Genomic DNA, 11,903 nt, shown 5'->3' on the forward strand with positions numbered 1-11,903 from the left:
AGTGCAGCCTTCCCAGAGCCTTCCACCTGCCAGCCCAGAGGGAGATACGGATTTTCACACCTTGCCTGGCCACCCTGGAAAAACAAGCCAAGGAGGATTTCTTTCGTTTTTTTTTTCTTTATTATTGTGGCTTTGGATTTCCTTGTGTGTCTTACAGGTTTTGATAGGAGGTGGGGGGAGGAGAGATGCATACCTGTTTCTCAACTGCTCCACGGATTGAAAAAATAATAGTTCAAAAAGGGAAACAATGTGGGAGGACGAATCACCTTTGACCAAATCTTGGTTTGGTTGTTTTCTACTTGTGTAAAGAAGGTGGGGTCCTTCTGGCCATAACATAGCCCGTATCTTGTGACCTCCCAAGCGGAAAGTGTTAGGGGAATTGTAGAAAGGAATAGGAAAGTCAGGAAGGGTCCTGCCTTTAGAAGAGCTTTGAGAGAGGTGGGCTCAGGCATGCCTTTTTCACCCACTTGTGTACTCCCGAGAGTTTACCAGCTCTGCCCTGGCCTCTTCCAGTACTGACAACAGGCAACCTCTATCTCACTGCCCAGGGCTCAGGTCAATGCCTTTATTGTTGCTTTTTCTGGTGGGGGAAAGGGGAGCTGGTATGGATGGAATGACAAGAATTACTCCAAATGGAACCCCCTGAAGGATAATGAGAAACCACAAGGCTTGCCTCTGACTTGGGCTGACACAGGGGTGCATTTCCAGGCTAGAGATAGCCCACTCCAAAGCCCTTTCTGATACCTGTTTCTAATTGATTTCTTTCAACGGAATTTGCCAAAATTCAGACATCCCCTTCTAAGGGGAAAGTGATTTCCCAGTTTAACAAAATATAGGTAGGGATGGGGGACAATACAATTAAGGTAGGAGGTTCAGAGGAGGGGAACAGGACCCAAGAAGTCCAAGGAGCCACATCAGGAGGGGAGGTGAGCCTCACAGCAGGATGGGGATAAGGGACAGGCCAGGAGAGGGAAGGGAAGGGTGAAAGGGGACAAGAGTCCCTGTCTCTGAAGTTTCTGTAAAATCTATGTTCCCTCCCCTCTCTCTGACATTCCTGAAAGATTACCAGCCAGCAATAGCCCAGGGCTCCCCCAAAAGAATTGTTTCAGATTGTAATTACCAGTTAGGCAATGTTTTTAAAGCTTAGTAATGAGAAACTGTGAAAAGAGCCAAGTGTTACATTGAGCTTGGGGTGGGAGATGGGGAACTGGCAGTAAGGAAGGAGGCAGGGGTGGGATTCATCTTCCGGAAGGAAGCAGGAGAGAGCACACAGTGAAATTGAAATACCCATTCCCAGGTAGTCAAAAACATGAACTTTCCCCCAGCCTGCACCAGTATTATTTTCAATCATTGCCCATGAGTAGGCCCTTTGAAGTTAGCTTCCTCCTCATCTTTGACCATGAAATGGTTTAATCAAGGGAACTTGTACCAACCATTAAAAAAAGTTTTGTTTTTTTCCTGCGTGGTTTTGCTCTCTCCCAATCTAAACCTGTTGCTTGTTTGGTTCAGAGAACTACAAACTGTCAAAGAAAAAGTGAGAATGATAAATGCTAATATAAAAAGCTAAGTAAAAAAAAAAAAAGACTTGGCTAGGAGAAATAATTTAAAATGCACATTTGCTTTGGATGCACTGTTGTTCTGTTAAGGCTGTATATATTTGTTTATTTAAGGTGACTGAAAGTGCAAAGAGGAAATGGACAGCATGCAATTCATCTTAATGTACAAAACGTTATATGCACTCAAATGTTATAATTTCTAATATTTTTAAAGTTTATATTCGAGTTGTACAAAGTTAAGCATTAATCAGATATTTCATTCTTTCATAATGTTATCATTTTCTTAAATATTATTACAAAATTTTAAGTCTGTCTAATGGAGAGTTTTTTTTTTTTTAACTGTCTACCTCACTATAATACAAGTATTTACAACACTAAAGTTACCAGAGGTCAACTAATATCCCAAACATTTTTTACAGTACACCTTTCCTGGATGGTACTCAAGCTAATATTATATTATTAAACTCATTTTTGTCCTTAACAACTCAGCCTGGTTTATATGGATCTATTTAGAAAAATCAGTTTCTCAAGGAATTAGTTTGTTCTAGTATTTGAAAACAAGCTGATTGTTTTAAAATCCATCATTGAGAACATTGCACTTTTCCCTCATAACTTCAATAACTCTTTTTTATGACATTTTCATTTACTAGATGAAAGCCAAATTCTTACCAGCCATTGGAACAGTGTTTATAAGCCTGTACTTCATCCCAGCACTTCAAGAATCCAAATAGGGATTGGATTATTTCTTGGTTCCTTTAATGTTGGAAAAAGCAAGCAGTAAGTTACCTATGTCAACCAAGATGTCAACATTACTGTTTACATTTATGGCATACTGGAAACAGAAGATACAAATGTTGTTCTGTTTGTTCACTTGCTATAAATTGAGCGACCCAGGTGCAAATCCGAGCATTCACTATGTCAGGCACGATGTTATTGTACATGTGTTATCTCATTTAAACCCCTCAGAAACTCCATGAGATAGATATTATTATAATCCCCACTTTACAGATGAGGAACCAAAGTGCAGAGAATTTAAGTAACCTGCCTGTGGTCACCCGGCCAGAGAGTGGTCCTTAGGATTGGAACCTACTTCGTTTGGACTCTAGAGCCTGAGAAGTTAACCACTATGCACCTCTGCCCCCATATCATCTACCTGCTCTCTGAATGATCCCTAAATGTCAGCGTGGGGTGGCCAGCTGGTGGAGGAGCTGCCACAGGGGCCTGCAGTTTTGGAGTATGCAAATTGTGACTGCTGGGATAAGGGCAGCTGAACAATGAGTGTGGGTTACAAAAGTCAGTGAATTCCTAGCTTCTGGCTTGGCCCAGGAAACCCATAGTTTAGGTCACTACTGAGCTTTGGCAGGTTCTCTAGATTTTGCTGAGACTGCCTCGGGTATGATTTTTGTGAGTTGTGGTTATCAAAATAATCGTCAATGTACAAATAGGTTATGTTTCAAAAAACTGTTTGCAAGTGGACTGTTCCGAACTGAGAAACATTTTTCCTTGGACACAATGATTGTTTGAATTTCCAGGTCATTTGCAAAAGCTTAATTTACCCAAAAGGAACTTTTTAACAAAGCAATTTGACTTCTGGGTTTTGGGAAGAGATAATTACCTGGAAAAGCAGAAAAGAGACTCTCTTTTCTGGGTGGGAGCTGTTTTTGAAATGGTTGGGAATTCTTTGCATTTTTCCATCACTCTTTCTATACCCCACCTCCAATTCCCCCAACCCCTCAACTGCCCTGAGGACTCCCAGCCCTGTACCTTAATATGTCCCCAATCCAGAGATTTCCCTTTTTTTGCACAAATATTTCCATCTCCAAAGTTATTTTCCTTTCTTCCCTGTATCAGATACTTTATTCCTTAATTCAGGTGTTAGGGAAAACATAATCTGATTGAATTACGTGAAGATGTAAATATCTCCTAGCCCTTAACCTCGGAGACATTTGCATTTTAAGAAGAAAATCTTGGTTAACTTGATTTCTTGTGAATGATATGAAAAAGTCCAGATGATAGTGAAGATTCAACATTTAAACCACACACAATTTTGAGAGTTGCATGTGAATTAGGCACTAGTGATATAAGAATGAATGGAGATATTTATCAACATGAATGTTTTGGTGTCCCTTAGGGGAAATTTTGTGCATTGAAGAGAATATTTGTGGCCAATTTGTTTTAACATTAATATCCAATGTATTAAAGCATAATATTCAATAATCTAGTTTTTTTCTAAAGCTCTTAAGTTTAACGTAGGTAGGCCCCATTAAGATATGTTTTTGCCCTTGTTTTGTTCATTGCTGTATTCCTAGCACCCAGAATAGTGCCTGACATGTAGCAGATACCCAGTAAATATGTTGATGAATAAATTTACAAATGCTATTCTACTGATCAGTCTAGTAATTTTAACAGTCACTCTTAAGGGAGCCTTTGATTAATGCCTCTTCAATGCAAGTTGAATGGACCAACCTCCCTTAATTAACCAATTCCAGTTTTAAACCTAGTTAATAAACTTTCTTTAAATATTGTACTTTACTTTTGTCAATTTAATATAGTCAATTTCTTTTTAAAGCCCTTCAAGTTTCGCTAACAGGAAAAACCTTCCCATATACTTAAGCCACTCCAAGTAAAGCTAATAAATTAAACTTCTAAAGATGGTGATTCATACGTTCTATTAAGCATTCCAATACTGTTTGTACTTTTTGACTTTATATCAGGAACCTAAAGTCAATTACTCAATTACCCATTGAAATTGATCTCAGAGGCTAACCTGTTAGATATCTTAATAAACTACATTTTCTTAAAGCTTGCAAACATTTTCAATATCAAATATACAGATATTGTCCCAGTGATTGCAAACACTATTTTTGAACTTAACACAAAAATGTTAATAATTTAGATTTGATTTACCTAATCTCTGTACTCTATTATAAAATTTCTTTGTGTTAAAAGCACTAACCCACTATCAAAAATTGTGGTGTCACAAGCAAGATGGGTAACTGTTTTAGTAGACTATGGCTGCAAATCTACCAGAAGCTTTGGACAAGAAAGGAAATGGATTTTTCCCAGGGACACTGACCAACATGTTAAGTGCCTAGGTCCCTTTTAAGAGTCACTGTAATAAAAGGAATCCCAAATCCATATCTTTTATGAGCTGGCCTCTCCTGGGTTCAAGATAGGCCCTTTAATTGATTTTTGGTCCTGATTTGAGTAAATTGAATTCTATACTCCCCATTAAGTTTGTAGCTAACTTTCTTCACTGATTAATTAGATTTCACATTTATTGAACTCTCTTAGGACATCTCTGTACTTTCAGCTTTGGCTTTAAAATTACTTTAATGCCACTACATTGAAATAGTCTGCCCTTACATATTTTTTCGTAACCTTTTTTGACTTTATCACCAAACTTTGGAAATGAAAATTCTGTATATTTTTTTCTATATTCTTCCTGTCTGGAGGAGCTACAACTCTTACAGGTACTAAAAGAAAACAACTAATGAAAACTGCATGTCCCTCATTACTTGTCTAGTTCTATGGTCACAATACGGAAGTCATGCTAATAAAAGCATGGTCCCTGTGCTTGAGGAGTTCAGAGGAATATTATTACTATTATTTTATTAGGTAATTTTTATAACAACCCTAGTTGTTATTACCATGCTTTACAGATGAGAAAACTGAGGTGTAGAGAGGCTCAATAACTTGCTTGGGAGGAACTAGGAGTTAATTTGGTAGAATCCAGAGCTCATTCTCATCTGCTTGGTCACTCAGTAGTTATTTAGTGAGTTGCCATGGTCTGCCAGGCACTGTTTCAGGCTCTGGGAAACTTTACATATAGAACTAGAGATAAAGGAAATTCAAAATTGAAGGTGAACTTCCAAGACTTTCTAGAATCCTACAGGCAGGCTGTTCCCTCTACCTGAGTTCTGCTTTTTCTGGCTCACTCCTTTCCTTTCCAACTCACAAATTCTCTCAAAGCTGGATCCACCCTCTGCCCCCCCCATAACTGTTGAGGAAGCAGGGAAAATAGGATTAGGGGGTGAGGGATGGGGAAAGGGTAACATTTATAGCCATGGGTTCTCTATGCCATTCAGATGTTCAAAACAGGTGTAATGCTAGCCTTTCTAAGAAGTTCACACTAAAATATGTTTGATTTACAGAAGAGGTAATTTGATAAGTACTTATTATATATTGGTGCCATCTGTGAATAGATGCAGAACTCACCAAAATATTTCTGAGAATCATCATGTGAGTGGAAATTAGAACCTTTATTCAACTTTGCTTTTGGAAATTGATATTTCCAAGTGATTATTATTTTACTTCTGTTGGGAGATCTCAATCATGATAAATATTTAGAAGCAAAAAAGTGAAACTAGTTTGTATACATCTTTCCCTCAATAAGAAACCAACAATATGTGTCCAGGGAATTTTAAAACAAGAATAACAGGATTATTTACCCTTAACCTGGGGGCAATGACCAGATGGGATACACCCATTCTGCAGAGATTGAGCCATTCCCAGTTCCCTGTTTGGTCACCCCTCTTTGGAACAGGGCAAATCTCATGTGTCTTTATCCAGACGACCTCATGATTTACTTGGGAACACCAAGTGACTTACATCAGCCAGTTATGCCCTAAGATTTTGTTTAAAAAAAAAATTTCCTATTTTGTTGGAGTTCTTTTGTAAGTTCCAGGAAAATGGTGGGCTCCAATTTATTGGAAAAAAAGGGCACTAGGACTGCCAAATGTCATCACTCCTTTCCTGTGAAACAAACCTAGCTATCTACATGGGGAAATATTCTCCTGTCTACGTTGAGATAGTATTAAAAGTCTCAGAGGTTCAGTGTCAATTTTTGAACTTCCCTTATCTCCAGTTTTATACCTAAACTATCTGACAAACTGAGAAAACCACAGAGAGAATTAGCCTCTAACTTATATTATTATTTTTACCCTTTCTAGTGGTTAATGTGTTTATTGGATACCAACAGCATTCAAATCATGGTTGAAGATTCAGAGCTAGTCAAGGACCTTGGTTAGGGGACTCAGTTCATGCTTTATTCACATCAGAAAGAACTTTTAATTTTGCTGACATCAAAATTGCTGTCCAGAACGAATGACATTATTTTTATAATAATGTTTGGTTTAGGCTTAAACAAAACTGTATATATTCATGCCAGTTTTTGTCTTTTACTAAAACCTGACTACTGAAGTTCATTGGGAATGAGTTGCTAGTGACCAAGAACACTTGCCATTTCAGTGAACAAATGATATTTCCAAATAAAAAGATAATAGTTTCATTAAAACACAATTTTTTGTTTTCTAAAACTTTAGTTGTATTAATTGGAAAGTGACTTCTTAGCCAGCATTTTGGTAGTTTTTGTGCCCTAGTTGGCAGTGAGTGTACCTGGGATTGAACAGTGGACCAGTGAAGTGGTTAGAGACTCCTTTGGGGCATGCTCTGAACAGCCACTATAGCTTAGAATTCCTCCAGACTATCCTAAATGTTTGAATTTGTGCTATGTGTCTAGCGGTGGGGGAGCAGCTCTAGGCAGATCTAGCTTCAACGCATCTTTTGCCCCACATCTAATATGTTCTACATCATTCATTATTTAACTTATTCTACAGACGGGGAAGATAGTAAACTTGTATGAATGTTAACAGCTGAGTTTCTTTCATGGACCAAGCTTTGAGTGCCCTATAACCCCAGATGTTATTTTGCTCCCCAAAGACAGGTCAAAATATTTCTTCCAAAAACCATGCTCAGCAAGGTCTTCGGAAGCCAGTGCAGGCTCTGTGGGTATGGCACCTGCATGTGGAGAGGTGAAGAGGGGCTTTTAGTGATCGTGGCACCAAATTAAATTGCTTCTTTTTAGAGTCTGTATGACTTGAAGCATGGAACATAGCTTAGATATAATATAGAAACACACACACATATCTATACCTCTCTCACAGAGTTTTCTCAGGCTTAACAAATGACCTGGTACGGTCTGCCCTGGCTCTCCATATCCATGGATTCTGCATCTGTGGATTCAACCAACCCTGATGGAAAATATTCAAACAAAAAAAAAAAAAACATTTGTACTGAACACGTATACTTTTTTCTTGTCATTATTCCCTAAACAATACAGTATAACAACTATTTACACGCCATTTACATTGTATTAGGTGTTATAAGTCATCTAGAGTTGATTGAAAGTATACAGGAGGATTGTGTAGGTTATATGCAAATACTGTACCATTTTATACCAGGGACTTGAGCACCTGAGGATTTTGATAACTGAGGGAGGCCCTGTAACTAACCCCCCACAGATACTGAGGGACAATTGTATATAGAAAGTAGTCAGTCATTATCAATTATTGTCATTATTATTAAATGATTTTTGTATAGATTTTTGAAAGCTACATTCTCTTTTGACTGGCGATAGAAATGGTAGCTCAAATCAGCCTCTAGTAGGGGACCTAATTTATTCATTAAACAGTTGTGAATACTTTTCGTGCATCTACCATTTGTAGGTACCATGCTTAGCACTAAGAATATAGACTTAAATAGGAATGTCTCTGTAAAAGAGAAGACTTGTTAAAATCATTGCGCAATGTTGTAAACAATGTTAGAGGTTTGAATAGCATGCTGAAGAAGAAGAGGAAGCACATCTCCTTTACACAAAAGTGGCATTTCCCTTAATTTTTAGTGAGCCATTTTCCCTCACTGTTAATCTCTCACAGTGATGAGATGGCTTGCCAAGTTGAGTGTGCAGTGTGTGATCACAAAATTATTATTTTTCTCTACTTAAAATTAACTATGTCTTTGGAGAATCAAAGTTTTATCTTATTAACCCTGCTGAGCAAACTCACCTGGACACTACATTTTAGTTAGCTATCTTAAAGGCTATGGAGGGGGCATAGTGATTAACCTCTCTATGTTAACCTTGGTAGAATTAACTCTGGAAACAGATATTCAAATGAGCCAATGCAGATTATTCATCCTGGGTCCAAAAAAGAAGAAAAAAAGATATGTATCAGTTAGGATTAGGTTACTCTGCCTAAGACAGAAAGACCCCCCCCCAACAAATGTGGGTCAAACCAGACACAGACAGTCCCTGACTTATGATGGTTTGACTTATATTTTCCAATTTTATGATGGGTTTATAGAGGTATTAAATACATTTTCAACTTCAGATATTTTCCATTTAGGATGGGTTTATTGGGACATAACTGCACCATAAGTCGAGGAGCATCTGTAGTTTATTTCTCTCTTGTAAAAAATAAAAACAAAAACAAACCCTAGAATTTGGCCTTTCAGTTTTGCTATGGTGATTTCTTAGCCATCAGAGAATTTTTTCATCATTCAAATGCATAATTTTCATCCTCAAGTTTGCCACATAGTTTGAAATAGCTGCTGGAGCTCTGGTCATTATATCCATGTTCCAGTGAGCAAGAATGAGAAAGAGAGAAAGGCAAAAAAGGGGCACCCCAATCCCAGCAGAGTCAGCCACCTTTAAGGAGCCTTTTGGGAAATCTCATCTAACACTTTTGCTTACATCTCATTGGCTGGAACTTAAGACATGTGGCCCCACTTGGCTACAAAGGAGGATGGGAAATGTAGTCTTTTGCCTGGACACATTATTGCTGCAAATAAAACTGAGCTTCTGTAACCATGGAAGCAGGGAGACAACTGGATATTGGAAACATACTAGTAGTCTGTGAGACAATCTGCATGAGTGTAGATTACCAGACTCCACAGTTTTAAAGACGAGTGTTGGCATAAATTCTTCCTAGTAGTTTGGGACATGTCAGTGTTCGGAATAGGGAAGGGAAGAGGATCCAGGAATGAAGGGTGAGTTTTTTTTTTTTTTTTTTTTTTTTTACAAACCATAAAAAATTGCCTACTATTTTCAATTATGAAGATGACTTATCTTTAATATTATCAAATGTTATTGCATAGTATGCTTTTAAGATATTGCTTTCTCGAATTATCCAGAAAATTGAGGGAAGAAAGCTCATGTCCTGGGAGATGAGAGTAGAGTGTTCACTTATGTCCCTGAAGAATGGTAGCAGTGGGTTTTCCTATCCACGGAATAGCAGTGGAAGGGTTAATCAGTTAGTGCTTACCCAGGGCTAGAAGATGAAAACCAGTAGGCTAGGATATTATTTTTATTGTGTTGACACAGATGCATTTTCTTAAAGATTTATAAGAAACTTTTAATTTTTCAAAATACTCTGTTTCTTGCTTTACAAATTCCATTTTACTTATGTATGTGTCATCTACACTACAGACTCACTGGGGGAGAACAACAACAGAAAATACTTCTCTTTACTTTGAGGTTTTACATTCACGTGGAACAATTTTACTGAGTCCATAAATTGCTGCTCACCAGCGAGCATTCCCACAAAGGAATTGATCTTCAAGAAATTTTCTGAATTTGGGCAAGGCACTAGCCATCCAGGAAGAGGGATCAAACAAACAAATTGAACCTATCAACTTCTAAGAGGAGCAGGAGGTTTTGCAAGGTAATATCACAGGCGGCAATAATAATAACAAGCAGCAACCATTTATTCACTTCTTACAATGCCAAGTGTTTTTCACGCATTCCACACCCCCTCCTGCTCTACTTGCACTATCTCCAATTTACGGGTAAGTAAACTGAGGCTCGGAGAGGTTAAATAAAATGCCTGTGGATACAGCCAGAAAAAGGCACAGCTGGGACCCACACCAGGCAATTTGATCACAAAGCCCATGGCAGTCTTAACCACTGTGTAATATTGTCTCACAAACATCCCCAGAATCTGCTCCATCTCTTATCACCGACAAAGCCTTGGATTTGCTGGTAGAGAAAAAATGCTTGAAATCTAACTGGCCTCCTCCAATATCTGTTTTGACAGCAGAAATTAATTGTTCATTTTCTGAGCACTTTTTGGCAACTCTTTCTAATGACCCCAACTGCCGTCTCCTTCCTTTTGGGCTTGGCAGGACTCCCTGGTGTCGAGCTGACAGAGAACGGGGCGGGTGCAAGAACTTCACGGATGTGGCGCTGGCAGGGCTGCAGGCGTTGGGAGAAAGGAAGTGATTGTTCTCACTCTCTGGTGTCGCTGAGAATGATGGTGCGCATTTTCTGACTCTCTGATTAGAATGAAAGTCCCACAAAGCTGATTAAACCAAATGTGATAATTGAGTTGAAGATGAGCCTATCTCTCCTCTTTGTGTTTGTCCTGCAAAGTAAGAGGAACTGTCTTTCTCACACTGTGTGCTCACAGGAAAGGGGGAGGTCTTTCTTTCCTCTGCACTTTCTGTCTGTGTTGACCAGAAGAGGGAGCAGCTTGTGCTGGAAGGTGAAAAATGGACAGTCACATGTTGGAATGGGCACCTATCTTCAAAAGGCTCGGTCTCTCAGGACTAAAAACATTTGTTAAATTAAAACATGCCACTGAGAACAGAAAATGCCCATGTTTTCTGGCAGCTCTGGGCCCCCAGGTACCATTTGGGGCAAGTTTATTTCAAAACATGCAGAAGCTGTCCCCAAACATGCATTAGTTACTTGAAAGCCTTCAACATCCTTGATATTGTTGTTATCAAGATACGCAGGTGCTAATGCAGATGCTAGTGTTTGACACATGTAGATGGCATGAATTGTATCTGCAAGATACTTATAGGTTAAAATGTTAAAGAGATTATGTGGCTAAACACTGTAATTTCCTCCCTTCATTTTCTGTGTTTCTCTTTCTTTAGATAATGCAGAACGCAAATGAAAGGGGAGGTTAATGTTTGGCTTTGGACAGGAATTATTTCTCTCCTGAGTTTTCTCAATCATGGCAAGAATTCTGGTGAAAGTGAACTTCAAGGTAGGTTTTAATTAGGAGGAGAAAAGTAAATTTGAACTATGGAGAGGAGGTGATTCCTACAGGTGAGGACTGGGAGCAGATAGGAACAAACGCTTTGGATCAGACAGCCTGTGGCAAACTCTCGGAGGAAGAGCATGAACTTGATGCCAAAAGCAGTGGGAATTACTAAAAAGTACTGAGGCCATTATGTGGGCAACATCACATAATGGTAGTAGCGCATTTAAAGTGGTGGCTCCTGATGGGGGAAAATTCAAGTCATAAGGGCACAGTCAGGGAGGCCAGGTATACCTGTTGGCTAGGGAAGGTCCCAGTTTATACCTGTTGCCAAAGTGAAACTATCAATAGCTCTCTTGGTTACTATGCAAGTGCCCTGGTTTGGTGGGTAAAGTGACATAGTCACCCTAGCCTTAGTTTGCATATGGCTTTGGGTCAAGGAATAAATCACATACTTAGCAATACATGTGGAGGGGGAGGGATAGATTTTGTAGAGACTGCTGTGAAACGAAAAACCAAGATG

The sequence above is a fragment of the Eulemur rufifrons genome, chromosome 3, assembly GCF_041146395.1.
Source record: "Eulemur rufifrons isolate Redbay chromosome 3, OSU_ERuf_1, whole genome shotgun sequence".
Lineage (NCBI taxonomy): Eukaryota > Metazoa > Chordata > Mammalia > Primates > Lemuridae > Eulemur > Eulemur rufifrons.